Genomic DNA, 14,839 nt, shown 5'->3' on the forward strand with positions numbered 1-14,839 from the left:
GCGAACAACTGTCGTTGGGGCCAACGGTTTTTATTATACGATTCGAGACGTGCGAATCAAAACCGACGAGATTTCTCGTAAGATGGACCAGCTGGAGCTAAGATTGGCTCTTGTCTAATACAAACGTTCGTAGAGGGCGCATGTATTTTGCTCGGCACGGCAGTTGGCGAAGCGCTTCTCCTTTGTGAAAACTTCTCCGCCTCGCTCAAGGCGCCAGTTCTGCCTTGCGGAGAGTTCTGAGCGTTGGGCTGCCGCCTTCCGTTCTCCCGACGCGCGGCGGTGGATTCGCCGGCGTAATATTCGGGATTAGCTGGAACTAGCGTACAAACAGAAGTTTCACTTTCAAACAGCGGGGCACAGTCGAGCAGTCGCGATGTGGCGTGGGGGTTGTTGTCGGAAAGCCGTATTAGCAGCCTTGCGCGAGTGTAAACATCGCATAAATCCGCCCATGCGCCTACCACCGCTCGACGCTCGGTGCCCTCTGCTGCGCCGGAGTAACTGTAAATACCTCGTATTACCTCGTACGGCTTTGTTGATTACCACGATGCCATTAACGAAAGAGAGTACCGGGATAATACTTCTCTCCGCGCGTGGCTTTGTGCGCGACTGGAGGCGCGTACGTCTCCCCTCCCCCCCGCCGTCCCCGCGCCAAGTGATATATTCTCTCATGTGGACCGTATAATTTCTCTGCGGTTAACTATGCTCGTTATCGGCTCGCGAAACACCAGAAGGCGACGTCGCGCAGTTATCAGAATAATTTATCTGGATTTTCCGGCGAGTACAATAATCTCATTAAGCGAACGAAATTTCCCAGCGGTAAGATCCGCGAGAAGAGGTAGGTGCAATCGATAACTCGGATTCCTCCTAACGTATGGGACGCGTGGTAAGCATCGTGGTAGGAGCCGAGCTACGCGCGCTACGTCCACGCCTAATTGAAAATTGAACTGTCTTATCTATCGTCATCGTCTGCCCATATCCTTTCGCTCATATTCTCCGTAACGTAGTCCCGACTGCCTTTCCGGCCTTCCAAATAACCATTTCCAGAGAGTGAATAGTTAATTTCCTAAAGTTTCAGCACGGCCGCCTGAATGCCGCATTGATTGGTACTCCAATCAGTTAGGAGTGAGCGTTGGCGAATGGGGGAAGAGGTCGTTCAGAATAGTCTAGGAGTGAAGGAAGGGAAGGATATAGGGGCGGTAGGCGCGCGGAGGGCGATAGGAATAGGGCGGTGGTGACGAAGGGAGTGAAAGATGCAGTCCGCTGCGGCGTTGAACCTTCCGAAGATAGGAACGGGTAAGGACGCGGAGCAGGGCGAAATTGAGTCTCCTAGAGGTGATTATCATTCGAAGTGGATCAGCCAAAGGTAGTGGCCTCATCCCCTTTGGCTCCGGCTTTCGCCTTTTTCTCCTACAACGATCGCTTGGAAAGATTGCCTTTATAAAATTCATTTTTAATGGAGTAGCCATAATCGCTATACGACGACGTCGCGATGAAATTGCGCGATAGGCACGTCTTACGTTCAGCGGAAGATAACGTATAATACCACTGTACAAAACTAAAAAGTTTTCCACGTGGGTCATGGCATCTATCAGGAAGAATATCTTTATTAAGATCGGTTTCTTTTTTATTTTCGCCATTTTTCACAGAAATTAAGAGTATAATGGTTTTTAGGACACTTGAGATAATCAGCTGTTACATTATATATATAATTGGCAATTTAACGTACACATTACAGTTCGTCCGGTTGATATCCAATTTCCGGAGAAACGAGACGGAAATCAAGGTGAGACGCTTTCTCGCGCGAAAGATGACCTTCATTTGTTGTCGGTCCGCTAAATCTCCTCCGAGACGGTCGAGGAAAAAGCTCCAATGCGGAGCTAAAAGCGTCCGATCTGACGGTAACATCGTCCGCGACGTTTCTCCGGGTATCTTGACCGATGATCGTCGTGACGATTTGGTGTCGAGTCTGTTGGAAGAATTTTCGTGGCAAGGGGAAAGAACGGACGACACAGGGAGCTCGAAAGAAGCGACGATTTGAGGTGCTGCCGGAAGAAATGGGTTGAGGAGGGAAATCCATCCGAAGCTTTCCAAGAATGTTAGGGCGATAAACTCCTGTCGGAGCCCAGCGGTATCTCTCGCCGGCAGTACCTGCTGCAGGGAGGCGCAGGGCATCGCGCCAAACCAGTTTTAAATGCGCTCTTAAATTTCACCAACTTGCGACGAGCCGTAAACCATCTCGGCGGCTCTACTCGAGTTAGGCTGCTGCTCTTGTCGTATTTGGCCGGGCGAAGTACCCGCAGAGTTCCTCCGCGCGATGAGATCTGCCGACGGATCCACCGTTCCTACCACCCGTCGTCCTGCGGATTACGTACCCACCCTAATCCTGATATCCAGATTTGATCTCTTTCCGTCTCGCTCCGCCGCACCGCGCCGCGCCGTCTCTTTCTCATCTAATGCTCACCGTGTCTCCTCGTCGTCTTTTTTTCCTCTAAGACTAGTCCTCAAGATGCCGTAGTTTGGCGAGATCAACGAACGCGTTACCCCGATTCCGCCTTGAGAATCTCCCTTTTAGGATCACGAGGCAATAGCCGATCCTCGTCTGTCTTGATGTTGCGATGTTAAAATAAAATATTTACGACGCAAATCGTTTCACGTGAACACGAGGAGCCGTGCCAGTAAACGGTGCGCTTACGTCATAGAGGCCATTCAATCGCGCAGATTAATCCGTCTCGTTGGCTTCGTCAGCGATATGAGGAAGGGGAACGGGAGCTGATTTAACAAGGAAGACAATCCCGATTTATCGCGATTTTGAAGACCGCCAGTTATGAAGCGGCGTAATGAAATCCTCCCCGCATAAGTATATATGCAGCTCGTATATGGGGTGGTGGGTCCCGTATGAGAGTGCGGTGTACATCTTAATGCCGCAGGCCCATAACAATAACCACCATGAAACGGGCGAGTAGCCTCGGCGGCAATAATACCGTCTGGGTTCTCTGCCTGCAACACCAGGCGGCAACGTACGCCGGAGCTCTCTCGGATATCTCGAAGCAATTACCGGCTAAGAGACTGGGGCCTCGTTAAGGTAATAGTGTCCATTATCTCCGGACATAAGGGAAGAAGTAAACCAGACCCCGAGCCCACGGAGTCCAAATAATCAACGGTTTCCCCCGCGAATAATCCGGCGTCTATGTTGCAGCTATAATTTCTTCATTATCGAACGAGACTAGAGATGGAACATATATCTTACATATATGTATATTAATAAAAGGTCATGTAAGATTTACAATTGTCAATGTAGTTGAATAATGCACATTTCTTTCGCAAATTTTTCAACGTCAAATGTAACAAAAATGAAGCTGTCACTGATAATTTTATCGCTGCGTTTCTCTGAGCCGAGAACGAACACCCTCGTTGTCCGTAGCTCACGTCCACGGCGATCGTTCACGCATTATCATAATCGCAATTGAACGGAATTCAATGAGGTGGATCGGACCCTAGATTCCCTTAATGGCACGAGCTCCGGGTGCCGTTTAGCTCCGGGCGATAGTAATGGGCTTGCATCGTGCTGCGGTTGAAATCGGAGGCGCCATCGAGCACCGACGAACCCACTCTTGTCGTCGTCGTCGTTGTCATTGTCGTCGTCGTTGTCGTCGTCGTCGTCGTCGTCGTCGTTCTCGTTCACGTCGCCGTCGCATTTTACGGTGCAATCAAGCAACTAATGTCGAATAGATTACGCGCGGCGTCTGGAAGTAGAGCAGACTGACGGCGGTAACTAGAGAGGAGCGGGTCATGATTCGACTGTCCCGCGCGTCGTCGACTGCCAGCTGCGATTGTCTTTTATGCGAGAAGGTTTGATCGCGCGCCTGCTTGAGAAAGCAAAGGAGTCTAGATAGAATAACGGCGCAGCCGTTCCAGCTCTGGCTGGTTTAAGCTCCCAAAGGACCGGGTAATTAAATAGGAGCCATATTACCGCGACGCGCCGCGGAAAGCCGTCAACCGCGAATGCAGCTTGAGTTGTTACTCCTCGAAGAAAGGCGTCTGTTTTTGGCGAATAATTAGCAATAACCGTTCTAAAATTGTTCATGAAACTTTTCTAAATCTAATTAGTAAGAAGTATTGAATTATTAAAAGATATCATTGCATTAAGTTAATGATACATTCTTGAACAAAATGAAAGGATCATTTCGAATCGATGATAAAAACAACAAAACACAATTTATACAATTTCGTGAAAAGTAACCTTAAAGCTCCATTTTTCAAAAAAAAAGTTTGGAAGCCTATAGATCCTGCTTTCAAACCCGGTCGAAGCTTTTTCTCGGCAATACTTCTCTGCTCCAAGTGGCGTTATTTCCAAGTCGATTGTGCAACATTGACTTTTTGTCTTTTAAAGTCTTGTGAAATTTTTTTAGCTTCAACTTTGAGATCATGCGGAATTCAAACAAATTGTTTTCAACTTTGCTTGGAATCTTCTGAAAGCTTAAATCCGCCGGCATTATTCCTAGTGATGAAAAGAAAACGTCGATTGGCCATTTCAAATTACGATAACTCGGTGAAGAAAAATCATAGCTCAATTTTTAAAGACATATTTTAAAGAGGAGATTTTAAGCTTTTAGAAAAAATGTAACTAAAATTTAAGTAAAATTGAAAACAAATTTTTCCCAACTTTCTGCATGATTTTAAAGTTGAAATACTTTTGTTAACTTTGCATTGATCGACTTGAAAATGACGTCGCAGAGCAGCAGCACTGCCAGAGAAAAAAATTTGATGGGTTTGAAAACAAACTCTTTAAGCTTTAAAATGTTTTTTTCTTGAAACTTTTCTATTATATTCTGCAACATCATAAATCTGTAATTTAACTTGGCCTTAATAATATAGCAGTTAGTAAGTTGAACATTATTATTTGCATCTTTTTTTATCTTAGTAGTCTTGTATAAATTTAATTGCATTTTGAAAAAAGTTGTACTTTTCTTCTCCACATAAAAACATTCTCATTAAAAAATAAAAATTTATAACGTCAAAATGGACTTTGAGGAACAAATAGTTAAGAAAATTTAGATACGAAGAAGCCGTTTCAAAATCTGGTTTCTACATTCCTCATGGGAGTATTCACGCTAGATACGAAAGATAGAAAAGAGTAAATGAGAGAGACAAGAAAATACAATACGCATTCTACTGTAGCGAGATCGGAAGTGCTTCGTGAAGTCTCTCGGAGCGCGAATCCGCGCTACCTCGTTATGAAAAAGCTGAGAGCAGATGTCGCCTAATAGAGATATACATGCCCGCGCATGCACAGAGAACAAGCACAAATCGGTGGAAGAAGTTTGTCGGCAACTTGCATTCGATGCACTTGTTAGCGACTGTTCGTGATAGGAGCTGTACGAGGAAAAGATCGGGCCGTCTCGAGGGTGTGAGAGGAGACAACTAAAGAAGAAAAAAAGTAGCGACGAACGAGGAAGTGAGAACGTGGCACGTTCTCCAGAGGGAAATGGACGAGGGATGATGCAAGTGAGGAAGACAAGAAAATAGAGAGAGAAAGAGAGAGAGAGAGAGAGGGGGGGGGGTGCAGGAAGAGAGAGTGTGCTTAAAGAGAGGAGAGAATTCGTGGGGAGAAAGGAGTCTCGTTCTTTCTCTCTCTTTCTTTTCCTTTTTTCTACGGCTATTCCAAGAAAGACAGAGAGAGAGAGAGAGAGAGAGAGAACTAGCGCGAAGAGGAGAGAACGGAAGAAGTGAGCGAGCGAGCGAACACACAAGCAGGGGGATGGCTGTTGCTGTTGCGGCCGCGGCATTACCTCCGCACCATTAACTCGCAAAACTTTCCGCTTGAATCTTGTTCTCGACTCGGCTCGTCTCCTCTCTACCTACCCTAACCGACCCGCCTTCCTTGCACGACCAAAAAGATCCGCGAATCCACCATCCCCCTTCTTCTCCCATACTTTGCAAGTGCTACCAGACCGCTGCCGGACCACCGCCGAACCGCCGGCACTCGGTACCGTGTATCTGACTCCATTCCGAAGTTATCAACATAAATAGTGGCACTGTAAACGACCGTGGTCGAGCGTGCAGGCGCGGGGATGCTTTATGCTCGCCGCCATTAACGCCATATACAACCACGCACGCGGATGTTCCCTCTTCTTTCCCTCTCGCGCTCTATCCTCCTTTCTCTCTTTCTCTCGTCTCACAACCGTCCTGCGCACGCCACCGAGCCAGAACGGACCCGAGATCGCGGTGCGTGCAGCTGGCCGAACTTTTCCAAGTTTTCGAGTGGCGCTTCCTTCGAGACAGGAAGAAATAACGTTTGCCAAAGTACCTTCTACAACGGCCGTGGAAGTCGATTCGCGCTCTAATTTATCGCGCCGCGGACACACCGTGCCCGGGACTCCCGGTAATAATCATTAGCCAAAATAGACCACATTTGCGTCGACATATTGTGTCGAAAAGCTTTGCTAGATTTTATTCGTCACGTGCTTGAAAATAGAGGCAAAAGCATTTCGTTTATCCGATTCTTTTCTCTTCCGAGGCTGTTTAAATTCAATCTACATACTTAAATATTTGATAATTATATTCACCTTGTATAGAGGAAAAAATATTTAGCTATATTTTAGTTTATTCAATTTATTCATTGCTTTATTCAATTTTATTTTAATTCTACGAAAATTTAGATACAAAGAAGTGCATTTTAATTCTCGATTGCGAAATTAGCATTTCGAGCCAGAGGCTGTCTATCTCTTTTTTTCCCTCTTTTCTCTCCACAATCGTTTCTGATGGAAAAATCATAAGTAGTTACTGAGCGCAGATTTTTAAATAGCCTCGCTAGTGCAAAGCCCGGATATACGATGGCGGAAGTAATCGTCGTAGATCGAAGTGGAAGATAATCCAGCCGTGCGATCGATACGTGCCACTTTCACGGTACAGACAGTCGGCTGACTCGAAGATCGTCGTCGTGCCTCGAATAATCCAAGACCCCGGTATAGCCTTGGTTTTCCTTGGGATGCGAATCCCGAGCCGCTATTCCGTCCGTTTCTTTTTCTCTCGTACCCGTTTCCTTTTTTCGCTCACGTTCTCCGAGGCATCTACTTACCTTCTCCCTCGTTCGGCTATAGCTCCTGTTTATTCTCTGTTTAGCCTTCTTGCTCCGCCAATCCACCCTATTTTCCACCGGTAAAAGGATGATCCTCCTTCGTCAGCCGATTGGAGATTAATCTGAAACCATATGGAGCGTGATCACTTCACTTGGATCTTATTCTCGAGTATTCTCGTAACGGAATTATCGATGTCTCTACCTTATCCGAGACTTATCTATTTATCGCGACGAATATCGACTACAGAAGAGTTTCATCTCAGAGTTTCGGATGCACGATACTCTCGCGCGACGTGTATGCGCCGGAGGGCGGACGAGCAACTTCTCCCGCATATCCGTATGAAAAGAACGGTTCTACGTTTCACGATATTACTTCGTGCAAGCCCCGTCGCTGCGAAAGTAGTATTGCATATTCCGGCGTTTTACGGCGCATGACGGACTCCTCGTACCTCGTACAAAGCGGCCTCGCATTGTGCGTTGCACGATCCGGCTCTTCCGCGCTTTCATTTTCAAGAGAGAGAGAGAGAGAGAGAGAGAAAGAGAAAAGGAGATCGATCTATGTCGAAAATATGGTATTGTCAGTAGAACGAAAAGAAGACCGGACGACTAGAACCCGGGAAATTTCCTTTTCCACGTCAAGGCAAAACGACTGCGGCGGAGGACCGCGGAATTGAAAAATAACTTTACGTCGGACTGTATACGTGTTCTTCTACGTTTAGTAGTCATCAACCTTTATTGTGCCTCGTAGGGTCATAAAGTCGGACCCTCCTACTTTTACTTGTACTTTTGCCCGTGAGGAACGAACATTTGGGAGGGAACCGTATAGCGTGATTCCGTCTCCGTTCTATCGGGTACAATATCTACACGCTCTCGGACAAAATGACGAACGATACGAGAGGAAAGATGAGACCAATCGCGCCGCAGAAGCTCACCATTTTTACGTTACAATGAAGGAAACGGTGTTCGTTGGAAAGAAAAGTTTAAAACAAGTCCCATTCTCTTCGCGCCAACGCAGATCCCTTTAAGCTTCGAAAATTCTCGTTATGCCACCAAGAGATTCAATTTGCATACTTCGAAATAAAAATGAGCAAGAAAAAAAAATACAAACAAAATTAAATAAACTTGCGACAGCTTTTGCGTCCTCGAAAATTAACGTTAATTTTCGAGATAAACATAAACTTTCGATAAATACAGGTGTGTATATCATAAAATATACATAGATTAATGTACCGGGAGATTAGTCCTCGCTACTAGAGGAAGACTCTTACGTACTTTACGACTACTTTGTCGACAGTACTAACTCGTCTGCACGGCGACGAGCAACATGCACGCGAAACTAGCAGTGTGTTCGTACTTTGAGTCTGCTTATACGCTCGTTAATACCTCAGGGGATCGCAAACAGGTATCCTCGTGTAAGGATGACGCAAGGTGTATCGTGTAGTTTCCGAGGCATGACCGCGCGAACTGCGAGGGCACTCGGGAACCGCAAGCTGGACCACGAAGACGAACCACCACTACCAGCCATTCCCAGCTATTATGTTGGCCCTAATTAATTTACGGGTTCGCGGATGTTGCCTGCTTTCTCAGTGTTTGACCGTCCTGCCCCTCCCTCGCGCCCTTTTTCTCCCTCGATAATTCAACTTCTCTGTGCACGCTCGACGCGCCGTGTCGTTTCGCTTCCCGTTACGCTGTCTCTCACGTTACGCCGCCGCAACGGAAAATGAAACGGCCGGCCAATTAACAATGCGAACACGACACCGTGGCACCAGGCTGCACTCCACCTCTCTAAGCCGAATTCGCCCAGCGGGGATCTGTTTCGCGTATATTTAAATTCCATTATTCATAATGCATGAGCGGCGCGAGGAGGAGCCGGCGGCCTCGGCCCTTTTTTTTCCTCCCCCGGGCGAAGTCCCGAATTAAACAGCCGCGTCGCGGATCTCTGCAGGCGCTGTTTTTTGCCCGGGGTTTCCTATCACCACCCCTCCGTCATCCTGGCCCCTGCTATGTTCCCGTGCCAGCCCAAAATGGCAGGCGTCGTCGCGGTGTTTTGCCGTACGAGGCTCCGCGAGACTCGCCGTGAAAGTTCTCCGTTTTTCTGCCGGTGACGCCGGCGATGCAGCCGATTTGCAAGCGTCGTACGCGGACGGAATGCGCGAGCACTAAGAGGCAAATCGGAAAGGAGATTTTTGTCGAGGACACGCAATTACGAGGGGAGAGCGGCCCTTCGGATATAAGCGTATGCAAAAAATACGGACGGCTTCATTTCGAGCATTTCACGGTTTTACGTATTCTTACGACGACGCAAGGCACGTCGTCTGTCTCTCTTCTTCCGTCTTTCTCTCTTAATTTATTTTGGTTAAACTGCCATGTAAAATCTCGGGTTTATACGAGATTTTGTTAAGTCGCGTAGAGTGTCTGCTGCCATAAGTTGGCATTTGCTTATCTGCGTTCGCGGAACGTTATCAAGCACCGCCTGTGGAGTTTCCGCGCGGTTCGCGGTGGTCGATCGCCACGCGGATAGCATATTTACACCGAATACAAATTATGCAATGTCTCGCGAATACAAGGTGGATCCCAGAAGCGAAGGACGTATCTTTAGTATGCATGCAGGTAGCTGTTTAAAGCTTTCCGTAAGGATTATCGTACATCGAATAAGTTCGACGACGATATAGTTCGGTGACGGCTACGGTGCAATAGCAGGTGCAACGTGGATGCATGGAAATAAGGTCGTTTCGATGATGGTGCCCCGAGACGTGCCGCGGAAAATGGGTAGCCGTTACGAGGCCGATTATCGGCCAGTTACGTTGAATTCTTCAGGAGCTCCGGTCCCCTTCGCGCTATCGAATGTCCGTGAACCTTGTCCGAGAACTGCTGAAATAACAATATACCGATCTGGGTAACGAGAAACCGATAGTATCGCGATGTGCCGTGCGCGGGGGATCATACTAAATTCCACGGGGTTACTCCCGTTACCGTTCGCGATGGCGGTCCTTTATCGCAGGCTCGTCATTTTCGCGTTTCGAAGGACCTCGTCGCCCGGCGTGTAACTATTCGCCTTGCTTTTTATCGCTCTTATTTCCGGCAGTATCTTACGAGCGTCACGTGTGCCTTTATCTGGATATGAGTAAAGGACGGAGGCACGGACGCTTTCGAAAGCATCTGTCGCTTCCGTTATTTTCCGTTTTGGAAGATGACGCTCTGGTGATTTTATTTAAATTAAATCAGCGCATCTCCCGTTCTCGTCATTAATACAATTTATACATTTATTATATTTATAATGGATAGGAAATTAATGTGCCATTGTACATCGCTTTATGCATTCATATTTATTCATTCGTGATGATTATTGTTAGGGATATCACTAAATATTGTACAATCATTAATTATAATCTATTTCCCTTTGCGTATCATATGTGACATCAGTAAAGAAGCATTTATCTGTCGAAAAACTACGTTTCTATAGATTTTAATCTCTTTAATCTCTAAAAAAAAAACAGATAGGCGCTACCGTTTCTAATTCGAAGCAATTCAAATGCTATATCGCACGGCTATGAAAGTAAAATCTGAGAATATCGAAACGAATGAAGTGACCTCTCGCAAGACGCTTGGGGATTGGCTTGAATTCCAGTATGGGGAAGTCCGCCGGGAAATGAGCCTCGACTCGACCCCCCACCACTTCCAATTAAAAGTTACGCTGCTGTTGAATCAGAGTTAATGAAGGAAATAGAGAAACTACAGCACGGCCGACCCTGTCCCCCATCCTGGCCCTTCGCCCATCGTATCACGTTTCCGCTCATTGATTTCTTTTTTTCTCCCCTTTCCGACGTTCTATCGCTACTCTTTCTCACTTCGTCCCGATCCTCTCCTTTTCTCTCCTTTTTCGACGGGAGAAATAAGAAATGAAAAGAAAACGTCTGGTGAGCGTCTGCGCGCTGCGTCGACACACCGCGCAACAATCTTCGAAGTGTCGGCCATCAGATAAATAACGTAGTTCGACTTTCGCTTTCAACGAATTTTCTCTCTTTCCTCTTTTTTCTTTCTTCTTGCAGTTAAAGTCCCCGTTATCCCACGAAGAAAAAAACTTTTATTGCCGAGTGTACCGACCGACCACCTTCGCGACTGCCTAACTTCCAGCACCTCCTCCACGGGATTTAATAGACCGACGATAAAGCTATTAGTCTTTATTAATTTCTAATTAGAGTGTAAAAGTTTAACGCGCTGAAAGTGGTCTTAAACTTCTCGGCGAACTGTACGTGCTGTCAGTGGTTTAGTATATGGGCGATCATTTTTTTTAAGATTACGCCCGGTCGTATCCGCACGAAGCGTTAATGCATGGAGGAAAGAAGATCGGCGCATATCAGACACTGACAAATGTATTTTTAAAATTATACCCATCTTTTTTTCTTCGGAGATACACGACGGATAAAAGCATTGATGGGTAATCTCAAATATTAGTTCGACTTTTCTGATATTTCTTCGCGCAGACTTTTGTTCTCCATCCACGACGCTTCCTCTCGACGTTCTCTCGGGGAGAAGAGGGGAGGGAGGGGGGAGCTTGACTTCAACCTTTTCCACTTTCAAGGAGTACGGTTCTTTCCTCCTACATCGTCGAAAGCCTCGGCGATTCTCTATTTATTTAATACAGCTGTGCTATCTACTAGGATTCGTCCAACCTTACTCCGCGTTCCCCGACCAACTTAGGAGATACGGCGGCAGACAACGCCCAAGGGTACGACTAACATCCACACAGAAGGAAGTCTTTTGTCGTTGCTGCTTTCTTATTTACCTCAGTCCAATTGTACCGGTAGCCGTGCATCAAATAACGTCGCGGATATATCAGGGCACGTCTGCCTTTTGACCGACGCCAAAAAATCAAATCTCCGCCAAGTCGCGGGTTAAATTTTCACGCTACGCTGACGCCCGCTCTGCTTTGTGCTGGGTCGAATCGTTGTTTGACTAGGTCGAAGATACGTATGAATATACAGCAACGGTGAGAGATACCTGCGCGAACGATGTCTCCCCCGTGACCAGATGAAAGAATCTTCCTGACGATGTTTGTAGACGGTAGACTGTTCGCAGCTTTTGCACGAGATGCGCTGTGATTTCTTTTTCTTTTCTTTTTGTTTTGTATTTCGACGATGCATTGTAGTCGTACCGCGGAAAATGTGAAAAGAAAACCCTCTAAAAATGAGTCTTTATCAAAAATAGAACCTTGTATTATCTATCAAAAAGAATGAACTTAAGCTCTTGTTTTTATTCTTTCGCAAAAATAAAATCTTGACATTTTATTAAATTTTTTTTTACATAATACGACATTAATGAAACGTTTTGTCCAAGACAAAATTAATTTCTTTTCTCTTACTTATTTTTGTACGCTAATATTTTTGTTTATTTGTAAATATGTAAATAATTAGCTTTCGTGATAAAGGTAAAGAATTAATTTTTAAAATATTACGACACATGTATTCACAGATACAAATATTTCTTTTCTACGAGCAATAATAAACGTTTCAAAAATTAGAACTTTAACGCGGATTTATTTTTCTATACTTTGCAGTATACGTACATTCATATCAATGCGCTTATGTTACAATGAGTAATGAAATTATCAGAGCTCGCGATTAAACGAATAAATCCTTATTAAGAATTTTTCGGTCGATCTCACGGGAAAATGATTGAGGTCGCAAATAAATTGAATGAATTTCGCGTTTAAAAGATGGAATTTATAGCGGATTGTAACTCTCTGTGTACGAGTAATCCAGATAAGAGAAAAGATTGAAGCTCCTCGTGCGGTACCAATGAGATCGCTTAGAGAAAAAAAAAGATGGCAAACGCGAGAGAGAGGAATACGAAGAGGTAAAAGAGGTGAAGGATATCGGTAAACACCGTGCATTCCTGGCTTTCCTTCCCTTTTCGCCGTCGCTATGCAAGGGATTATTCCATAATCCAAATACTATAAATACCAGACCAGTTTCGCTGCGCTGCAACTCATCCCCCTTGGATAAGAGTCTTAAATAAATAGAGCACGAATGTTGCTCCGTGTTGTTTGTTCTGCATGAACGGGCATCTACGGGGTTTTAATACGCTACATGTAGAGATGCGGGAGGAAAAATGTAATGCGAGATCCTTGGGTTTAATTGTTTCCCTAAGCGCAAAATTGAGAACGCCAAGTGGAACAAGTAAATGGCTGCTGCCGCGAGTATAAACGAGAAATCAAGGAAATTTAGAAGATGGAAGATACGATCTCTGTCTCTCTCCGTGAACCTCGCGTATCGCGGTCAATTTCAATGACGACGAAGACGGAGGTACATCTTCACGTAACTCGATACCAGCCGTCGAATTCGCTTTTCGTCCCGTCCATTATCCGATACCGTTTCGTCGCGGTTAAACCTGAGTCAAGTGTTCGTTTTCACTGCTCTGCGTTAGTATGAGTTTCTCATGGATATACATTTCAACTGCGTTCACAATACTTCTAATTGATGCCGCCGTCTCAGTTCAGATAAACGTGCGTTCGAAATATTCTGATAGAATTGACAAAAAAAATATTTAGTAAGATTTATAAGAAAATATCATATATTATTTATATAAATTTCAATTCGTTGCATCTTACTCTCTAACTCAAAATCCATTTGCGGTATCATATATATTTAGGAGAAAATTTTATTCTTCTTTTATCGCGAGAAGGCGTTACGATACGTGTACACGGAAATGCAGTAATTTGGCCTACTTTCACGCTGACACTTTTTAAGAGTACTACTACCACCTGAGATACGCGAGTGGCAATTTTTATGTCGCACGGCTACTAAGTAATGTTTATGGGTCAGCGTGCTACTCCCATAAATGTATACAACCGTACCCCCCGACGTGTGGGTTACCTCGACCAAAAAAGAAAAAAAAAAGAATCGTTCCGGAGGCAGTAAATATCCGTAAAGTATGGTCTCATATTTTGAAAGGCGGAAGAAGCCACCACTCCCGACGCGCCTTCTCTTGCCCTCGCTCTACCACGTCTCTCAGCCTTCTGCTCACGCCGCTCTTTTTCTACCCTTGAGAAACTAGCAACACCCCCAGTATAGAGGCACACTATGCTGAGAAAGTAGCCTTTAGCTACGAACTGGATAATGTAGGTAGGTTCCGCCCGCACCCATACCTGTAATATACTCAGCTCCGCAGCCGCGCTGGTTCACGGTTTTCTACAAAGGCATCGTATTATTTAAAGCTCTTACTTCCATTCTTTGTCCACGGCATTTCCTATTCCCCGAGCTGCTCTCCGGGCTTATCGCTAATAATGTATGGCGCGGGCAAACAATGGCCATCAGCGCGCCGTGCTCGGGGTCGAATCGGTCACACGGCGCTGGGCGTTCTTCTTCGTACCAAAAACGTTCATCCTTCTACCCGTCTCTCTCTCTCTCTCTCTCTCTCTCTCTCTCTCTCTCTCTTTCTCTCTCTCTCTCTCTCTTGCTCTCGCTTCTTCTCCTCTTAGCGTCGTCGCAACGAAGACGACTTCGAGAAGCGTACGTGTAACAAACATGGAAGCTCGCAGGAATTGCGATAAATTGCGACATCGGCCGCGCCGTGTTGCGCCAAGATATCTCATGTTCTTGCAAACGTCTGTGGACATTTGCGATGCAACCACGGTCGCTACGACGCGACGGATAGGTATTGCACGTTCGATTTTGCCGATCATCCCTGTGTATCAGGTAGACTCAGTCCTGGGTCACCAACACTGGGGCGAGGCATCCCTGCCAGTATCTGCAGCAGGCT

At 45.8% G+C, this 14,839-nt stretch overlaps 1 protein-coding gene and 1 long non-coding RNA gene across 17 annotated transcripts in view; one reads left to right on the top strand and one right to left on the bottom strand.

Annotated features, from left to right (window-relative positions):
• The window catches only part of LOC105201456 (CUGBP Elav-like family member 4), a 574,742-nt gene that overhangs the window by 89,061 nt on the left and 470,842 nt on the right, over window positions 1-14,839 (top strand). The gene's annotated exons all lie outside the window — the stretch shown is intronic.
• Window positions 1-14,839, bottom strand: part of LOC120357520 — a 232,954-nt gene that overhangs the window by 82,569 nt on the left and 135,546 nt on the right. Inside the window, exon 2 of the long non-coding RNA XR_005574514.1 lies at window positions 7,079-7,200. This is a non-coding gene — a long non-coding RNA (uncharacterized LOC120357520). The remainder of the gene's footprint in view (window positions 1-7,078; window positions 7,201-14,839) is intronic.

The sequence above is a fragment of the Solenopsis invicta genome, chromosome 4 (genome assembly GCF_016802725.1).
Source record: "Solenopsis invicta isolate M01_SB chromosome 4, UNIL_Sinv_3.0, whole genome shotgun sequence".
Classification (NCBI taxonomy): Eukaryota; Metazoa; Arthropoda; class Insecta; order Hymenoptera; family Formicidae; genus Solenopsis; species Solenopsis invicta.